This window comes from Myotis myotis, unplaced genomic scaffold (genome assembly GCF_014108235.1).
Source record: "Myotis myotis isolate mMyoMyo1 unplaced genomic scaffold, mMyoMyo1.p scaffold_m19_p_13, whole genome shotgun sequence".
NCBI classification, from domain to species: domain Eukaryota; kingdom Metazoa; phylum Chordata; class Mammalia; order Chiroptera; family Vespertilionidae; genus Myotis; species Myotis myotis.
The window spans coordinates 36,562,505-36,581,047 of NW_023416317.1; the positions used below are offsets into that span (position 1 = coordinate 36,562,505).

Consider the following 18,543-nt stretch of genomic DNA (forward strand, 5'->3'; position numbering starts at 1 on the left):
AGTTTTTAACCCAATCCTGAGTTCACTTGGAAAAGTTAAAGTTGTGCTAGGAACCAGCACTCTCTCCAAAATTTAAGAAATATATGTGTAGGCAAGCCACTAAATTAAAAAAATGGAGGGGGGGGGGCAAGCTATTAGATCATTGATTTGTCAATTAAAGAAATGCCATTTGAGGAACCAAGATAAATTAGCATTTTGCACTTGCTTGAGATTTACTAAGGTGCCAGAAATCCTGTAAAAGTATGTGATTTACCATCACAGACAGAAGTGACTAACCACAAAATTACACATGGAAGTAAATTCTAAAACCAGCCTATTATTTACTGGAGCCAGAAGCATCCCAGTTTCCTCTATTTCTTTTGTCAACATAGTTGAGCATGAGTTTTCTCCCGAAAAAAACTTCAGCCTGGAGTGAGATTCTCCTGGAACAGCTGAAAACTGTTCCACTTATTTCCAGACTAGGTCGCTGCACTTAAGCAGAACTGAAGTATTCACGTCGTCCATTCCCAAGAGCCAGTGACAGGTCCTCACAGCGCTAGCTGCCATGTAATACTCTCGGGAAGCTCAGGGGATTTTAATTCCAACAAAGTCAAACAGCAGCCTATTCCCAATCCACTGGTTTAGCCAAGACATAACCAAATCTTCTTAGTGATGTGAATGTCATCACTAATCTTTCCTGGCTTAACTGGAGGAGAAACAGTTTGAGGATCTGATGCACCTGAATCCTAGTTCAGATCTGTGGGAGGAGTATCAGTCAAAGGGAGTTTCTGATATTGTACTGCTGTGCCCATCACCACAAGGCAATGGACAGGAGTTGTCCATCAGGAAGCAAAGCCACCATCAGAAACAACTGTATCACACCTGGACTGGGACTACCTTCCACCGCAATACTTGAAATTTGTTGAAGCAAGGGAGACGTTAATTCAGAAGTAAAGCACATTCTATTGGGGATGATGGAAAAGATTTGGAAGCAGATTGTGTTGATGGTTCCACAACAGTGTGAATAGAATTAATGCCACTGAATTGTGCACTTAAAAATTGTCAAAATGGCATATTTTATGTTATACATCTCTTACCCCAATTTAGAAAATTTTAACAAAAAAACTAAAACAAACCAATCTTTTACCTATTCCTAAATTTGGCAGATATATATATTATCATGAAAATATCATGCCAAGGAGAACAACAATGAGCTACAACATACTAAACAACCCTGTGCTCACCGACAACCTTCCATTGCTTTGTCCTTACCCGCCAACAGCCACAGTCCAGCCTATGCAAGATAATTAATTCCTATGATGAATACCTGACCCAAGGATAATTAACATGGATTTGTAATTAGAGACCAAGATCCCACCCAAAGTAGGTAATTTGATGGTCCTATAATGCAAGAAAACTGTTCTCTTTTCAGATTTTATTCTGTACTATTGTATTTTTGCAAAAGATGAGAATGAAACATAAACAAACAAACAAGAGTACCTAAAGTCCAAAAATTATTTTTGGATGTTTTTCAAATGAGTAAAAATTAACTATATTCCTAAAATAGTAGACCCTTCCAATTAACAGGACTTAAGAGTGATGAACATTTCTATGCAGTACAGCCCCAGATGTGTAACAATTGTATGAATTTAGACTATGTAATAATTTATAAAATGTCTCTGTATAAAGACTTTAAATTCAAATTTTAAATAAGAATGTAATTTTTGTTTTAAAAAGCCTAAAAGTCTTTCAAATTTAATTTCCAGTCACTTTTTAGTGATGATAATTATGATTAAAGTATTCAGCATGCAATAATTTATATTATCTTTTTCTATAACATATTGTCCTGTATTCTGTTTCCTATCATCTATTCTTACTGATTTCATATTTATTTTACATTAGGGAACTTCTTTATGAATGAGTTTTTAATGTATTGGAAATTCATATGTAAATTATATCTTATAGAAGTTCATACCTACTTATATATTTTTGATTCAAGATTAAGAGACATTAATTCATAGGAAAGCCAAACTAAAATTATTTATTATGTATAAAAGCATAAATAAAATACTACAAACATAGTTTCACAGTATAGCTGTAGCTAGACATATCAAGTTACCTATTTTTCAGGTGTCTATTTATTAGTGTGTTTATTGTGGAATTTAATTCATTAAGTAACTAACATGAACTATAAATATATATGCAAATTTCCAGCTGATATGAAGCAAAAAGTTGATAAATAATGCTTCTGTATAACTATAAAAACAGAACAAGTGAGCCTTTAGGCTATTTTTTAATCATTTATTTTTATTCTGTAAAGACTATTTTCATGCGTATTTTAAAAATATATACACATGAATACACTTGAGAGAAACAAACAGCATATTTATGAAAAAAATCTTGATGGGGACCAGCTTGAAACTGTTTTGGGACTGTATTGCTTTAAAGATGGACAATCCCCATCATTGTATTATTTCTACAACTGAAAAAAAAAACACTATACATTCACACTATACTTAACTAAAATTAAATTTATATCTCTATGGAGATACAAGGCTTCAACAATTAGTTTGCTTTGCACAAAGGGGCTTTATCACTAAAAATTTACAACATTACAAGTGTAAAGGCATGTGCGGCAGGTTAGGATATAAACCAAATGCTGGGGCATTCTCTGTAGATTTGGGAAATTCAGTTGTTTGGCCAATATCCAGGTATGCGTAAATGTGGACATAACATGCATTCAACATGATATGATATATGTTCACAGGTACTGTTTGCGTGTCTTCCGACAGAAGATTACACAATTTGAAACTAGTCTACCACAGTCTTCATTAGAAATTCTTTAAGACCCAGAGTTAGTGTAGCTCTTCTATTATTAAGCAACTCCCCAAAAAGGGGGATAAATGACAGTGGGTAAAGTAGTGGACAGAAGGCAGAGAGCCTGGATTGGGGCTTGCTCCTTCCTCTACTAGCTAGCTGAGTGAACCTTCATAGGTCAAACAGGATCAGGTTCTGTACCTATAAAGTGATGGAAAAGAATCTGATCATCTTTAAGGCCACATAAAAAATTCTCTGCTCTTTAAAAAATCAAGTTCACTTTAAAGAGAATATAAATATATAAGAAAATTTCTCACTTGTTACATGAGATGTTTATCTATATAGGAGACAGGTGTCAAACAAACAAATAAAAAAAAAACACATTAAGGCAAAGAGAAACTTTAACTCACCAGATTCCATCTGTTACATTTGAATTCATGCATAATTGATTATCCATGACTGGTAAGTTCTTTTCTCACTAGCCCACCACAGTTTTCCAAACATTAGGCATTAAATCACTACTAAAGTAGACCACATTTCAGAAACAGCAAGGGCAGAAGAAGAATATTTTAAATGAAAAATTACATGCTGGTTAATAATAATACAGCTGACCTATGTTTAAGGGAGAGAAATTTTAATCATGTGCATATTAAATATTAATAACCTATTCTGTTATTGTTATAATAAGGTTAAGTAGGCTTCTCCCTGCTTAGGGAAAGAGAGAGAAGTAGGAATCCATAATGGTGCAAAAAGATACAGAGACGGGAGGCAGACATAAGGAAAATGTGTCAACAATAAACAAGAGGAAATGAGAAAGAAGGAAAAGATGAAGGTGGAAACTAATCTCTATGTGTCATTATGACTGCCAGAGTACTGGCAAAGAAGCAGCATCCTTTTATTTCAATTTTAATCATTTCTGAATTTTAATACCCAGCTCCTTTTGTAATTCTCCTGGCATTCCCCATATGCCTCCATCCCAGCCAAAACACCAGTGTAAATTAAATGGCAGGCAACCACACCACTGATGTAGCCTCCCAAAAGAACCTGCCAGGTGACCAAAAGCAAATAAAAGGTATGTCTACCTTACATCTCTGAGGACGTCTAGCCAATTAACTGGCTGAATGTTGTCTACTTTCTTTAATTTTGAAGAGAAGGACAGCAGTTAGGTAATCTACAGATAGAGAATCATGAAGAAAAAAATAAGGCAAGCCAGTAGTAATACAATAATCAGTGACCATCAGGGCCTGGAAAAATGAGTTTGCTCTCACTGGCACTAAGGAGCATCACATGATTATTTAATTACAGCTCTAATTTTTGTCTCGTGGATGGCAACATATCAACAATTAATAGGGCAAATAGAGGAGACTGTTTTTAAAGAGACAGAATGTGCATGATAATGGAATAGGCCACACAGCAGTGTACCGCTTAAGAACACTTTCCTTTCTGTAACTAAATAGGACTGTCTTGCAGAATAGCCCCACACATGTTTTTAAAAGAAAATAAATTTAAAGAGGAAGTGTGTTTTTTAGATAACTTTCTTAGAATGCCCAGAACTTTTCAGAATGTTTTAGATGCAGCTAATACAACCCCATTGGAACTCTAGTATCAATTTAAAGGAATAGAGTGAAATTTCCATTAATATAAATACCCTAAATCTTAAAACATTTAAAAGTGCAATACATAGAGTTACAATGAAAAATATATTTGTATGCAGCAACCATGGCTCATATTTTTGCAATGGGACCCTGGACAAAATCATTATTGTAGGAAAGATTAGGGAGAGTCCCGTCAGCCTCGGGCCACTGGTAAATAGTATTTTGGGCCCCAGAATATCAGCAAGTCCATTGTGGCCTAACTGTATACACCTAGGGGATGGCTCTGTGTTGACTCTAATACAATTTGTTACCACAACCAAACACCAAGGGACCACAGACCTGAACAGAGATACTTCTCCTAATCCTTGAGGTCAGACAATGAGGATGAAACAGACCCCGGTGCTACTGTCAAAAAAAATGACAGAGCACATAGTTAAAGAAGAAAAACATTCAATTATCCAGAAAGCCGGACATGTGCAGATTAAGTGTTCAGATAACCCCAGTAAAAACAGAAAATTAGAGAGAAAGGTCCCTCCCCCATTAAATCATTATTGCAGCACAAGCTAAATTCTCTGTTTTATTATTAATTTAGCAAATCTTTAATGAGTGCTCACTATGCAAGGCACAGGACACTGACTGTGAACTTTTTCCTATTTTATATAACAGAGACATGCACCTTACGGAGAATTTCTTTTTTTGTAGTTTAATGTCTTCTTGAATATAAGCAGCACCTAAAAAATCATCAAGTTGGGAATACTAGTGCCATTTTAAGTGCTATATTACATGGCTACAAGGTCTACGTGTCCAGATTAACCAAGGGAATTCACAGAGTTAACCAATTTGATACAATTGTCTAAGTAAGGCGAAGTTCTGCTTCAAACTCCTCTGGGTAGTCCCCCGTTGTTCTGCCATGCCAAAAGCCAAAGCAAAAACCCAGGTTTGAAATCTGGAAAATAAAATAGTCTTAGAACTACTGCTGTGATCAACTGCTCACATGTATCTTAAGTATCAGGTTTTGGAGCATTTTAAGCAAACGTAACTTGGATCAAGGAACAGTGACTAAAATGATTCCACAAAGTACAAGTATTAAGAGGGACTCAATCAACTCCATAAGCTTTTCATGGTGTGGGCTGGCCAAAGTCATCAGAAAACAAGAAAACGCAGGCATCTCAAAATATAATGTGGGAAAGATAAAAACTGCTAAGGGACAGCAATTTCTGCTACTGGCAAAAGTGATCCAACCAATACCCATTACAAGAAAAGGGGGGGGGGGGGAGGGAGAAAATTTTGTATCCCAGTGAAAAGTTCTAAAATTCAGTTGTTTTAGTAGAAACCATTTTGATGATTCTGGACCACAATGTGACTGCATACATTCTCAAAGGATATTTTCAAGAGTCTAGCAAGCAGCAGCTTGTAGGTAAGCATATACATCATTCTTTCTTTCTTTTTTTACATGGCTGTTAATATAGAGTTAACATGTCTCAGAAAAGGCTGTAATTAACTGTCTACTGCTCTAATAACACTAATAAGCGTACAGTATTATTAAAATACAATGACTGCATACAAAGTAAGGCTGTCATTTTTTGACTTTTGAGATAATGTTCTAAATTGTTTTTGAGTCTTTTTCAACCGCCCAAAAAAGCCCACCTCTAAGATTTGTTTTATAAAGCACAGCGATTGCAATATTGTTATTTCCTCCCAGAATCTGGAGAAATCTGTCTAACTAACGTTAAATAGGATACCTAGGCATCACTTCAATGGCAAAGACACAATGGGAAACACTGGGATTCTTTTACCAATTCCGTACATCCTCTTAAAATTTACAAGTGTAATAAGCATTTTAGTTTAGCCCCCTCATTCACTGATAAAATACTTGAATGGGGACAGAAGGTTAGCTTTATCAAGAATCACATAGCCGCGGTGTTAATTCCCAATGATTTCCATTGTCTGGTTCACTGGAACAGGAAAACTCAATTGCATCCAACATCAAACAGCTAATTATGGATTTGCAATATTCAAGACTATCTCCATGTCAAAGGATATCCGTGTACACGGGGTTCTATTTTATTTATAATAATTATTACAATAAAATATTCATAACATAAAACCTCTTTTACCTTAAAGTCCTTAACATTATAAACGTTAAAAGGCCAAATTCTCATTTACATGCTCTTAACAGCATTACAGAAACCATTGAGGAAGACTTAGAAAGGAACATCTAGCAATCGAGTTTACTCTATGCCTGGCTTCCTGGAAAAAACTGCATCTCAAGAATTCCCTTTTCTTTAAATATCTCAAGGAAAGATCAGTCTAGCAACTTCCCGTGGGAGCTTCCTACCCTATTTTGCCACCCCCACCACCACCCCCCCCAAAAAAGCCCACTGAAAAATTTGTGTTGGTATCTGGTCTCAAATCATCTCTAGCTGAGAAAAAGCGACATTCCAACACAGAGACCTCCCCCCAGACACTCAACACCTGTCCCTCCCCGTGGCTGTAGCCCTGCTTCTCCACATGGAATGGACAGGAACGTTTCTAGCACTTACCCTCCAGGTATCAGAAGCTGCTTTCTGAATCTAGCCCTACAAGAGAGCTGTCAAAAAGTAGGCTCTGGTGAGGTGACCAGTGAGGGAAGTTCTGTCTGGCAGTGCTAGCAAGGCAGAAGCATCCCCAAATGAGGTGGTTACCAGTTGCCTGTGAAGCAGTTGGACCATTAACTGCAGTTCTGAGGGTGCGTCACAAATCAGGTCATAGCTCTGGGTAGAGTCCACCCACTTCACCCTGTACAACGCCCTCCACTTCCTGCACACCTGGGGGGGAGGGGTAGAGAAAGGGGGGGGGCAATGCAGATCTACAGACATTCTTATAAAGGCACAACCAGGTGCAGCCTGACATCCGCTTCTTCTACAAGCATTTCAGCTTCATTTGAGTACCTGCAGCCAGAGGTACTCAAAATGTGCAGTCACAGGCAGGTTCTAAAACGAGTGGCGAGCATCATAAAAGATTGCACAGTTCAACGTTTTATCCAGCAAAGATCTTCCCTCCACTGGAAACTGAACCACGTCTTAATTTTCGATTACAAGACACTTCACAACCCAATGTCAAATAACGGGACTGAAATTTCAGGAGAATCCAGGGACATAAGTGCCAGCGTAGCAGCTAACTCATTTCCATCTCGCATAACCTAACGAGATCACTGCCTCAACGGAACTACATGTTTGAAAGTCCATTGAAAGAGATGATTAGAATTGCTATTACGGACCAAGCCTCAGACAGCAACATCCGTGGAAGTGATAAAGAATAACTTGAAAGGATAAAAAAAATACGCCAATATGCTGGAGAAATGCTATGCTACTAACTCTCACCCTGAATACATAGACACAAAGTCTTTATCTATTTACTCTGAAATGAAATACCTGATCTTAAAAAGACTTTAAAAGAAACAAACAGCAAAAGGTACCACTGGCATAAGTTCAAAAGTATTAAATAATGCGTGTTAATGTGCTGATCACATTCTATGAAGACATCAAGTTTAAATAGACTTACCATTGAGAATAGCACTTAGGAACGATATATAAATTACCATAGTAGACACTCTTTCTTTGGTATAGAGAAGCAGAAGAGCCTTGTGTAACAAATTTGATTTATATGCTGTATTAAGACCACATTCTGCTCTGATGTCAATGAGATATGTGATGAGAGATTGACAATGTGTAGAGGATGAGTATAAGAGGGACTTATAGAATATAAGTGAAAATAAGCATTTTCTGAAGTTAACCATAAGTTTTAGAATTCAACTTTAGTAGTGTTTTGATGTTTCCAGGAGTTTGAAAGAGAAGGGATTTTATTTGTAAAAGAAAACAACAAATTCATTTAGTATTACAAGGAAGTTGAAATCACCCATATCTTAAGGTTGACAGAATAACAAGAAAGGAGGCAAGAATATTCTCAGAGAGAAGCCAACAGTATCGAGCAATCAATGAGCCCTCCTTTGTACTTATATTTGAAGATTTCCAGTAAAAACTGAGACATTCCATCTAAGACTTGGGAGGGAAGACACTTTATCAAAGTTATTATCTAAGTAATCAAAGCGTTTAAGTAACCTATTTGGAACTTGGTAGAAAGTCAATTTAGAAAACTCACACTTGAATGTGTTTGAACGTTATTTGTCCTGAGGTTGCTCTAACAGATGACTATTTTAAGTGGCATGCAGATTCTTTGGGGGTTCTGATGTTATAGCTGAGGTATGTAAAGTAACATTTCTTCCAGCTGGTTCTCACACGACAGAGATGAAAATACTTTTCTCTAAGGTTATGCCATTGGGAAATGATAAGAAAACCTGCTTTCGACCCCTACCCCCAACCGGGAAGAGTCTGAGGCCCTGGATTATAGCACAGGTAGATATTAAAATGGAGACAGAGCCGTTATTTAGTGGTGACAGGAATATAAATACGTGCACTAACCTATAAACTGGTACTTACTTCAGGAAGGTAAGTCATATTTTTCCTCTGATTGCTGAGCTGTCAGTTTAATGCAGCGTAAATAAACAGTAGGTGCCTGCTAGCTCGAAGTAGGAAGTGTTCATTCCACACGAGGAACAGATTACTGAAGCCTGATGCTCATCATACTGAAACATAACTTTCATTTTACCAGAAAATACACCCTACCGTGGAGGACTTTTCGTGCCTGATCTATTAATTAACTTAACTCTGTTCTGTCAAAATGTAAACCAATTTGTTAAAATCATCCCAGACTTTTGGAGTTTGGAAACCAAATCAATTTGAAAAGCAAGGGTAATGACTGCTCTGTAATCTGACCACAAATACTAAAGCCAAATACTTACTAGAATAAGCAATAACTGTACAAAACCAAAAAAGAGAGAGAAAAGAACAAAATTAAATATAGAATTTAATCATCTGAATTACAGAATTTACTCAAAATCCTCCTCCTTGGCTAATTAAAAGCAACTGGCACCTTTACTTTTGTTGTCACCTTGTGCTATTTAGGTCCATCCAATATGTATGCTTCTTCTGCCCCCTGAAATATCTAAAGGTAAGCCATTCATGCAAATCAGATCATACTCTTTAATTCTAACAGAAACATTACTGAGCTCCGCTGAGAGAAGTGGCAAGCTTGAGGGTCGGATGACGATGTGCTTCCTAACAGCATTCATATAAAATGTGGTTTTCTTCCCATTTTCTATATGCCACAACGCTATGACAGTAGATAGCAACTAATTTTCTCCTTACATACAAGTACTGGGCAAAATATTTCATGGCATCATTTAAAATGGGAACACATCTGATCTAAAAACTATACAAGGCAATTTGGGGAGGCTGTTCTTTAAAACATGAAGAAATTCTGATAATTAATCAATGGACTGTAAAGAGAAAAGAAGGGTTTAAAAATATGTTTGCATTGGACTACAACATGTCTAGATATGGTCTGAAGATTGATTCAGTGACATGTATTTATTTTACATACTTCGCCAATCCCAAGTACTAGTAAGAGTCATCCAAGACAACACATCTTGAAAGAAATGATGTGTTTGTGTACAGGGCATATCTATGTATGGCCCTTTTGGAAATTTACAGAGCAGATGACAAGCCACTAGAGTGCTTTATAGAGTCCCTACTGTATATCCATGTTGTCTTTAGCTTAATAGAGTTTGTAACCAGAAGATTTTTACAATAATGAGGAACAGGTGCCTGTCACCTGACCTTTTAGGCCTAATTTACAATCCACAACCTGTCACCTGAAAAAAATAATTCAAAACCTCCTCCAGATAGTTCCGTCTTTGCCAACTTAATGTAGTCTTTCTTAACCATCACTCAGCATATCATATCTTATTAATTCGCAGGTTCACATAGCTGGCAACAGACTTCTTTGCAGAAATAAGCCAATATTCATTTTGTGGTTGTTCTTGTTTAAGATGCTGAGAAACAAAAGACCCACTTTTGTAGATTATCAACCAAAGAATATATTAATTTATTACAACAACTAAACAAAAGGCATTCCTTTTGAATACTTTTACATACAAAGAACTATTATTTATTACATATTTCAGCTTGTGGGAAAATGAGGAATGCATTGATTCTGGAAATAACTATTCAGACTTTGGGAAGTTCTTTATGTTTTCTTTATCTTCCCCCTCCCTTCCATCCCTCCTACCCCCCACACATTTTAAGGCACTAGTACTTTAGGAGGGAAATCCCTGTTTGTTCTTTATTAGACATCATTTGTATTCATTATTCAGAAAGGAATACAAAATTGAGCAGTGATTTTTATTTCTCTTGTACGATCTTGCTACATGTAGCCATGCTCAAATTTAACAGTGCTTTGTATTTTATAGCTACTGTTTACATATTATGTATTGCATATGACTGAACAACTCTACATTTAAAATATTGTTTCCATTAGAAAAAAACATGAAGTAATAAGTGTCAAATGGAGATGAAGAATAAACATGCCTGGTATATTTATAAAATGCATAGTCATTTAAAATATGCAGAAATGCGATACATATTTTGCTACTGTTACATAGTATGCACATTGTTTAAAGTCTATTTAATAATGTGCCTAACCAAGTTAATTAAAGTATTTATGTCTGGTGATTGTGTTAAACACTTGGAGAGGTAGTGAAAGATGCAGCCAGTTACTTCTGCAAACTAAAGTTGAAATTATGCACTTATTATAACCTTTTCTAACAATGTGAGAAAAACAGAGTAAATATATTAAATTTGTTTCACAACAGATGCTTAGGTTGTTAATATTTAAGATGCCTATTCATGCTATTCCTGTCTGCACATTTGTCAAAAATGTAAGCTTGAATGCTAATGTTTGCCAGCAGACTGGAGCAGCCAGTATATGAATGTACTACTGTTCTACTAAAATAATATGCAATAGAAATAAAGAACTGCTGCTAAATCATAGCACCAGTACCACATAGCAGATTAAAGGTTTGTAGAGCAAACACCTCAACCTTGGTTTTCTCCAGTCTTAGTAGGGAGGGAGGGGGGAGGAGGTGTTGCAGCTACATTTGACTATAGAATAAATCTTCCATTCCTGATATCTCAGAAAAATCCACTTTAGACAGGGTGTAAATTTCAATAAAGTTTCGGCGGGATGAGTGACTGGGTCAGCAGCACAAACCCTGTAGATTTCAGGAACTGCTCCGAACAAAACCTGGCACCAAGCAGTGTAGTTTTACTCATTCTTACCCCCTACTCTGTCCTCTAGGGAAAGTCAGGTGGCCTGGCCTCCAAGGATGTAAGCATGGAACCCCAGGTTCGGTCCTGAAAACCGGACGTCTTTCTGTTTTCCCTCTTTTACAACCACGTGAAGTCCAAGCGTTACACCGTTCGCCTGGAAATGCGGAATGCCGCTGAGAAAGTTCACGGAGGAAGGGCCCAGAGGTCAAAGTTGCCAGCGAGGGCACTTTGGGAAGGGGCCCTGTGGTTGACACTTGTAAGTGGAATTTGCAATGCCCTAGCGGAGGTCCGTGCCAAAGCCTCCAGCAAGAGCCCTAGTCCCTCTCGGTATTCTGGAGTCACCCAAGAGTCCTGCTCTGTGCGTTTCCCCGCTACGCGCGTGTCACTCCTGGACCTGCCACCTGCCTGCATCGTCCCTCTCACGGTGGCTGCCCAAACCCACGTTCCGCCGCCCGGGGAGCCTCGGCAGCGGGGCGCACGGAGAGAGCCGCCACGCTCGGGTCGGGACCGCAGGAGGGAGACCCCGTGGTGGCTGCTCAGTGATGTCTCCGTCCCTGCAAGGAGGGCAGCACCTCTCCCTTCCTCCGGCCCATCTCCAAACCCACGTTCACTCCAGGAGTCTCTTCAGGACCGGCCTCACTACAGCCAGCGAGGACTGCCAACGCCGAGTGCCGCGGCTTTCAAACTCCCGGCTCCAACTTGAGCGCCCCGGCGCCCGGGTGGTTCCCGGGAAGGAGAAGTTGCCACAAACTTCCCAGGTCCCTGTCCGCCGCCGCCGCTCCCTGCCAGCCGCGCGGGCGGGGGGCGGAGGAAGGCGGAGAGGGACCGGGGAAGGATGCTGAGCTGACGGGCGAGCCGGCGGGGAGCGTTCCCACTCCCCAGCGTCCTCCTCGGGGCACCTTTCTGCCAGCCGGGCTCGGAGGGGCACCGGGAGGCTCTCCCTGTCTCCGCAGGCTTCCTTCGGTCTTTTCTACTCCCCTTTCCTCTTCCAAAAGGGGTCGCGCTGATGACCCGAAGGAGTTTGTTCAGCCAGGGTCTGTCGGGCAGGTGTGCCCACACCCTGGGAGAGGACGACGGGCATCCCCGAGTCCCCCATCCCGCGTGCTCTCCCCCACTCTACCGGCCCACGCCTGGATCCGGCAGCGCGGGCGAGAAGGGGCTCGACAGACCCCTGCCGCCAGCGCCCACGAGAGGGGAGCCGAGCCGCCCCGACCAGGGGCGCCATGAGTGGGTGCTACAAAGAAGTTTGGATCGATCCCGGAAAAAAAAAAAAAAAAAGAGACAGAGATGAAAGAGCAAGAGTCGGGAGGAGAAGAGAGGCAAAGGAGCAGAACTCACTCAGGCATGGGCGCTGGGGGCGGCGGTGGCTGTCGAGTGCGGGCCGGAGACCGGGAACGGCTCCCCGGGCAGGCGCACCGGCGTCGGACTTCCGAGGCGGCGGCTTCTGCCTCTGGTGCCGCCGCCGCCGGAGCTGCGGCTGCCGCGGAAGTTAATTGCAACTTGACTTCAAGTTGTCTTCTTTCCCCATCCGAAGTGGGCGTTTAAAGGGGAGAGCGAGGCGAGGAGCGAGCTAGCGAGCGCGCGGGGCCGAGGGAAGGAAGGGAAGGGGGGAGGGAGGAGATGTTAACGGGGGGGGGGGGGGAGGGGGCGGGGGCGGGGGCGGGAGGGGGAAGGGGCCGGCGGGAGCTGCTCTGGGCTCGGCGGTCGCCGCGCCCGCAGTCTGGAGGCGCCCAGGAGCGGCCGGGCGCCCCCCGCGGGAGCCCGCAGCCACCCGCCGCGCGCATCCAGCCGCGCTCCTCCGCCCCGCACGCTGCGCCCCGGGGCTCCGCGGACCCTGCGTCGCCGCTGATTCGGAGCTGGTGCAGCGCGGGCTGGCCGGCGGGGCGGCGAGGCGAGGGCCCGGCCCGCCTCCCCTGCGCCCGCCCCGGCTTCTCCCCCTGGCGGCGGAGCCTCGGCGGCCGCCGGCCACACCGGGCGCGCCGGAGCCCGAGCCGAGCCGAGCCCGAGCCGCTGCCGCCGCGCGCTGCTCCCAGGCTCCCTCCCTGCGCGCCGGCCGGGGTGTCGGGGGGCGGCGGGCCGGAGGGGCGAGGGCGGGCGAGGGGCGCGCACGGGGATTGGCACCGAAGATCGGACCCTCAGCCGCGAGGGGTAAGTGTGGGCGCCTTGGAGTGCGCTTGGGGGGCGCGGCGCGGTTCTCGACGCCCGCCAACCCTCCCCTCTCACCTCTCCCGGGCCCCCACCTCGCGCACCCCCTCCTCTTGCCGCCTGCGGCTTCCTCTTGTTGTTCGTTGTTTGGCTGGGCTTTTTTTTTTTTTTTTTTTTTTTGAGGGGGAACAGGGGGGTGATTGCAGAGTGTGCCAGCGGAGGAGGAAGTCAGGTGAGAGGCCCCGACGCTCGCCGCCCCCCCCCCCCCCAGCCTGCGTGGGATGTATCACTCCCCACTAGGGGCATGTGGGCCAATTTTTTTCTCTTCAATGTTCAGTGAAGACGATCTTTCCTAGAGGGCCTCCTTCCTTCACATCCTGTTCTGTCCATCTCCCTTCACCCCACCCTCGCCCCTCTTAGGACCCCATACAGGAGCGCTGCACCCCAACTGAAGAGCACGTGGCGGAAGGAAGAGGAGTGGACCCCTGGCCATTTGTTTGCTATTTATCCTCCCATCGGCAGCTGTACTTTTCTACTCGCTGGAAGAAAGACGCCTAAGCTGAGGTCCAATTTCTCCAAAAGCTGGAAGCAAAGAGGGCCAGTGATGAGGGGGCGAGGGGATGTACCCCAAAGGGGCCTGAAACTCCAAAAACCTCTGCAAGATCAGGGGTGACTGGAGGTTCAGGACCCCAGCTAAGGTGAAACGGAAATTCAACTTTGCCCCTCTCCTCTTGCCATCCGTCCCCACCCCCACCCCCAACTCTAAGGAAGCTAACAGGTCTTTTGTTTTTGTGTTGTGTCGCCTTTGGAAAATTTGCATTGAGTATGACAACAAAAAATTACTACTGTTTACTCAAAGTGTAAGGGGATTGCAGAAAGGGAAAAAAACAACAACAATATAGTCTACTTTTTCTCTTCGTGCGTGCGTGCGTGCGTGTGTGTGTGTGTGTGTGTGTGTGTAGTTGTTAGGTTCAGGGCTTGAACTGCAAAACCTCAGTTTGTAACAATAAGAATTGCAGAGCCGCCCCGGCGTATTTTTAGAAGCTGCACTTTCTTGAGTTCCTTTCACACAAGGCTTGCTCTCTCATTAAACCCCCATAAATAATTGTATTTACCAAGAAGGAAACTATGGTAGCAGGAGGGAGATTGCTAAGATCTCCATCTCGCTAGTCTGGAACACAGTTTACAGTGAAGTTCCTGGAAAGTGACTGTGGGCTGAGAATTCAGCTTTTTCCTAAAAGCTCTGTTAGGTCCTCCCTGTCAAATGTCTATGAATAAAGCACACTGGGAAAATCCTGACATCCGTGCAGTCTTATTTTATCTTACACAGTGGCGGATTCTACTTTCAAGCCCTGGTAACAAATACGTCAACTGTGCTGTATTTTGGTGTGGGTTTTCTAAATAAAGGAGAGTCGCCCATGTATTCATGCTGCTTTCTCATCTGCCAGTTCTTTTCTATCAATGGGTATTGAATTCACTGGAATGTATCCGTCTTTTTTCCAGCTGATTGTCATTTTAGGCGGAGGCAACAATTCCAAAGACATAAGAATATGAAAAGTTTATTTTAGAGAAATAGCCCTCATTTTTTTTTTAAGACACAGGTGCCCACCGCAGTTCCTGGTTCTGTAAAGCAGGGCAAAAAAAAATGTGTAAATGATTGTGATGCGAAAAAACAAAATAAAGCACAAGTTTTCTTTCCTGGATCACTTTCTTCCCCTGCAGGGCCCAGGAGACACCAAATCCTGCCTTAGTTTCCGAAAATGCTGAATTGCCTAACCAGTACCAATATTTCCATCTGGGAATGACATCAGGTTTGGAATGGAAAGAATAAATAAATCCTCAGTCTTTAATTACTGCTTATTAGCAATTTCTTGTAGCAGGCAGCTGATTCTCCAATTTTAAAAGCCTGAAATGAACCTCAACAGAAACTGAAATACAAAAAAATAAAAGGGTTTTTTTCTCCCTTGCACACACTTACATATTGGTCTATCCCCCCCAAGTTATCAATTAAGCCCTCAGAATTCAAGGTGCTCCCCTGAATTAAACCAAGGGAATATTTTGCCCCAACCTTTTGCATTCCATCCAAGTGGCTTTGTACAGAGAGATCATAGACTCTATTAAAATATAGAAGTGTGTAATGATGGGTAAAGGGTATTAAGTAACATTATCTTGATAATCTTGAATAAACCTTGCCCCCTGGCACATAGTAGGAATACATTAAATGCTTACTGAATTAAGATGTTAATGAAATATTGTAATTGGCCACAAATTCAATAGTACTGAGCTAAGGCTTTTTTTTTTCTTTTTTCAGAAAAAGAAGGCATTTTTTCCTGAAAGTTATTAAGGTAATACATTTGTATTCCTAGACTTTTTTTTTTATAAGTCCAAATCTAACAAATAGTTGAAAGACAAGTAAATCTGAAACCGATCAAATAATAATAACTAGTATCAAAAGCTGATTATATTCCTCAGAGAATAGACAATAAAATATTGCCTACTAAATAGTATGAGAAAGATGCAAAGGAGAGATAAAACAGTACTGGCCTTCAAGGAACTTATTTGCTGGGAAAATGACATTAAAATTTGAAAAGACAACTCGATAAATCAATAAATGTTTTGAATCAAAGGAATGCTTGAGAAAATAGATTTTTTTTTTCTTTTTTAGACCAGAGGACATAGACATCCTGAAACTCTGGATTGGAGGGTATTTTTTAAATTAATTTGTCCAGGCAAAACTTTAGGGGCCCTCAATGCAAACATCTTAGGTGAAAAGGAACTCTCCACTTACTTCCATAAAGGCAGAGGTTTTAGGTAGAGAATATTTAACACACTGTAGAGTTCAACGCATATTGTGTGAATTAAAGCATAAAATCCTAAGCAATTTATTTCATCTTTGCACACTTCAATATTACATTTTCTTAAATTGCACAGAATTGGTCTTCCTAAAACATACAACCATTAGTCTTTTTCTGTCATTTGCAGGAAAACAGAGCAAATCTATTTTATTAATCAGGATAGGCTATATTATGCCAGAGTAACAAACAATTCCAAGTTCTAGTGGCCTATAGCAGCCAAAGTTGTTTTCTTGGTCATACTATTAGTCCATTGCACATCAGCTGACCTGTTCCGCGTCTCCTTATTCAGGGACCCAGGCGGATGGGACAGTTGCCATCTTGAATGTTTCATGTGGCTATGACAATAAAGATCATTCTGAAGAGGCTCATGCTGACATTTAAATGCTATGGCCAGAAGTGACCTGCGTGTGTTATTTGGACTCATAACTATTGACAAGGACTAGTTGCATTGGCTCCATGGAATCATTACAATAAGGCCAGATAGTGCAGCCTCCCTTGTGCCCAAACTGAGAGAGCTGTGGTGCACATCTCTAAGGACTACCATGCTGACCCTTTTCCACAGGATAGCCTGCAGCTACATGATCATTTCCTGCCACTTTGTGGCCCAAATGTGCCATTCTTCCAGGTAAACATTGCCAGAGAGACCACTAGCCTTATAGGGAGATATGTTGTGACGTCTTTTCACCATCTATTCTCTCTTTGCAGCACTACCCTAATCACTCCCACAGTGATGCTCTTAACAATTTTAAGTCACTATATATTTACTAATACTATATATTTTTTTTTTATTTTCTCTAGACTTACTTTCTGGAAAGGATACAATGAACAGGAGCTTTTAAGAACTGTTATCTGAAGATGTCATTATCATTATCAAAATTTGAGATTTAATCTTGAGTAGTTACTTTTCTTATTGTAAACCTGAAAACCTTATAACAAAAAGTTTCTCCTGGAAGTATTCATTCATTCATTCATTTATCCATCTTTTTGTTCATTCAATAAATATTCAGGTCTATCTACTAGATGTAGGCACTCTCGTAAGGGTGATATGGAGATGATTAAGAGTTCTCTTCTAGAAACACATTTTCCAATTGGACAGACAGAAAAAGTCATTGCAGTGCTAAAAGAGGCACAAAGTGCTATGAGAACACTTAGGAAGAAGCAAATAACCCTCTGGCAGGATTCCGAAAAGTTCCATAGAGGATTGAACTAAGTCGAGAATAAGTGAGACTCCTCTAGGCAGAAATAGAAGATGGAAGAAGGATATGCCAAGCAGAGAGACCAGCACAAGAAAAGGCACTAAGGAGGACAAAGCTTGTTTGTGAAGGATGAAACCAAGCAGTTCCAAATTGTGAAGGGCCTTGCAGACATGCTCTTGAGTTTAGTCATGATCCGATCCATGAAGGATTGCAAACGATTATGTATACCTTGGGCCAAGCATGGATCTAAGGGAGCAAAGCAGACCAAGTTGCGACCATGAGCAGTGGTGGGAGCTGTGGCAACCTGGAGAATATATTCTCTGCCAAAATGGGATAGTCAATGCCAATGGTGTGGAATGTCCATTCTTCAATTTCTACAGAGATGCTAGAAATTCAGCTTATATGAAAAATTGAAATATTAAATGTTGAGAACTTACTCATATTTCAAAGTACAGATTGGGGAGGGAGGCATGTCTAATGGTCAAATTGAGGTTAAGCACTACCGGTCAATATCTCCTACTGGAGATATTAGGTGTCTCACGATGAGATAGAGAGTCATTAAAGATTGTAAGGATGAGAGCAATACCATCAAATCTCTCTGGAAAGAAGATAACTCTGGTGGCAAAGTAGACAGGAAAAGTCAATCCTGCCCAGCCAGCATGGTTCAGGGGTTGAGCATCAACCTATGAACAAGGAGGTCATGGTTCAATTCCTGGTCAGGGCACATGTCCTGGTGGCGGGCCCAATC

General features: G+C 41.5%; 1 protein-coding gene and 1 long non-coding RNA gene across 2 annotated transcripts in view; one reads left to right on the forward strand and one right to left on the reverse strand.

The window, feature by feature from the left end:
* Positions 1-13,145, reverse strand: part of SATB1 (SATB homeobox 1) — a 101,351-nt gene extending 88,206 nt beyond the window's left edge. Inside the window, exon 1 of the mRNA XM_036332717.1 lies at positions 12,938-13,145. The gene's annotated coding sequence lies outside the window, so the exon portion shown is untranslated. The remainder of the gene's footprint in view (positions 1-12,937) is intronic.
* A 151-nt stretch (positions 13,146-13,296) lies between these two features.
* LOC118668220 lies at positions 13,297-15,555 on the forward strand. Its single transcript, XR_004971593.1, has 2 exons — positions 13,297-13,747; positions 14,165-15,555. It is a non-coding gene; the product is annotated as an uncharacterized LOC118668220 (long non-coding RNA).
* Positions 15,556-18,543: the final 2,988 nt, after the last annotated feature.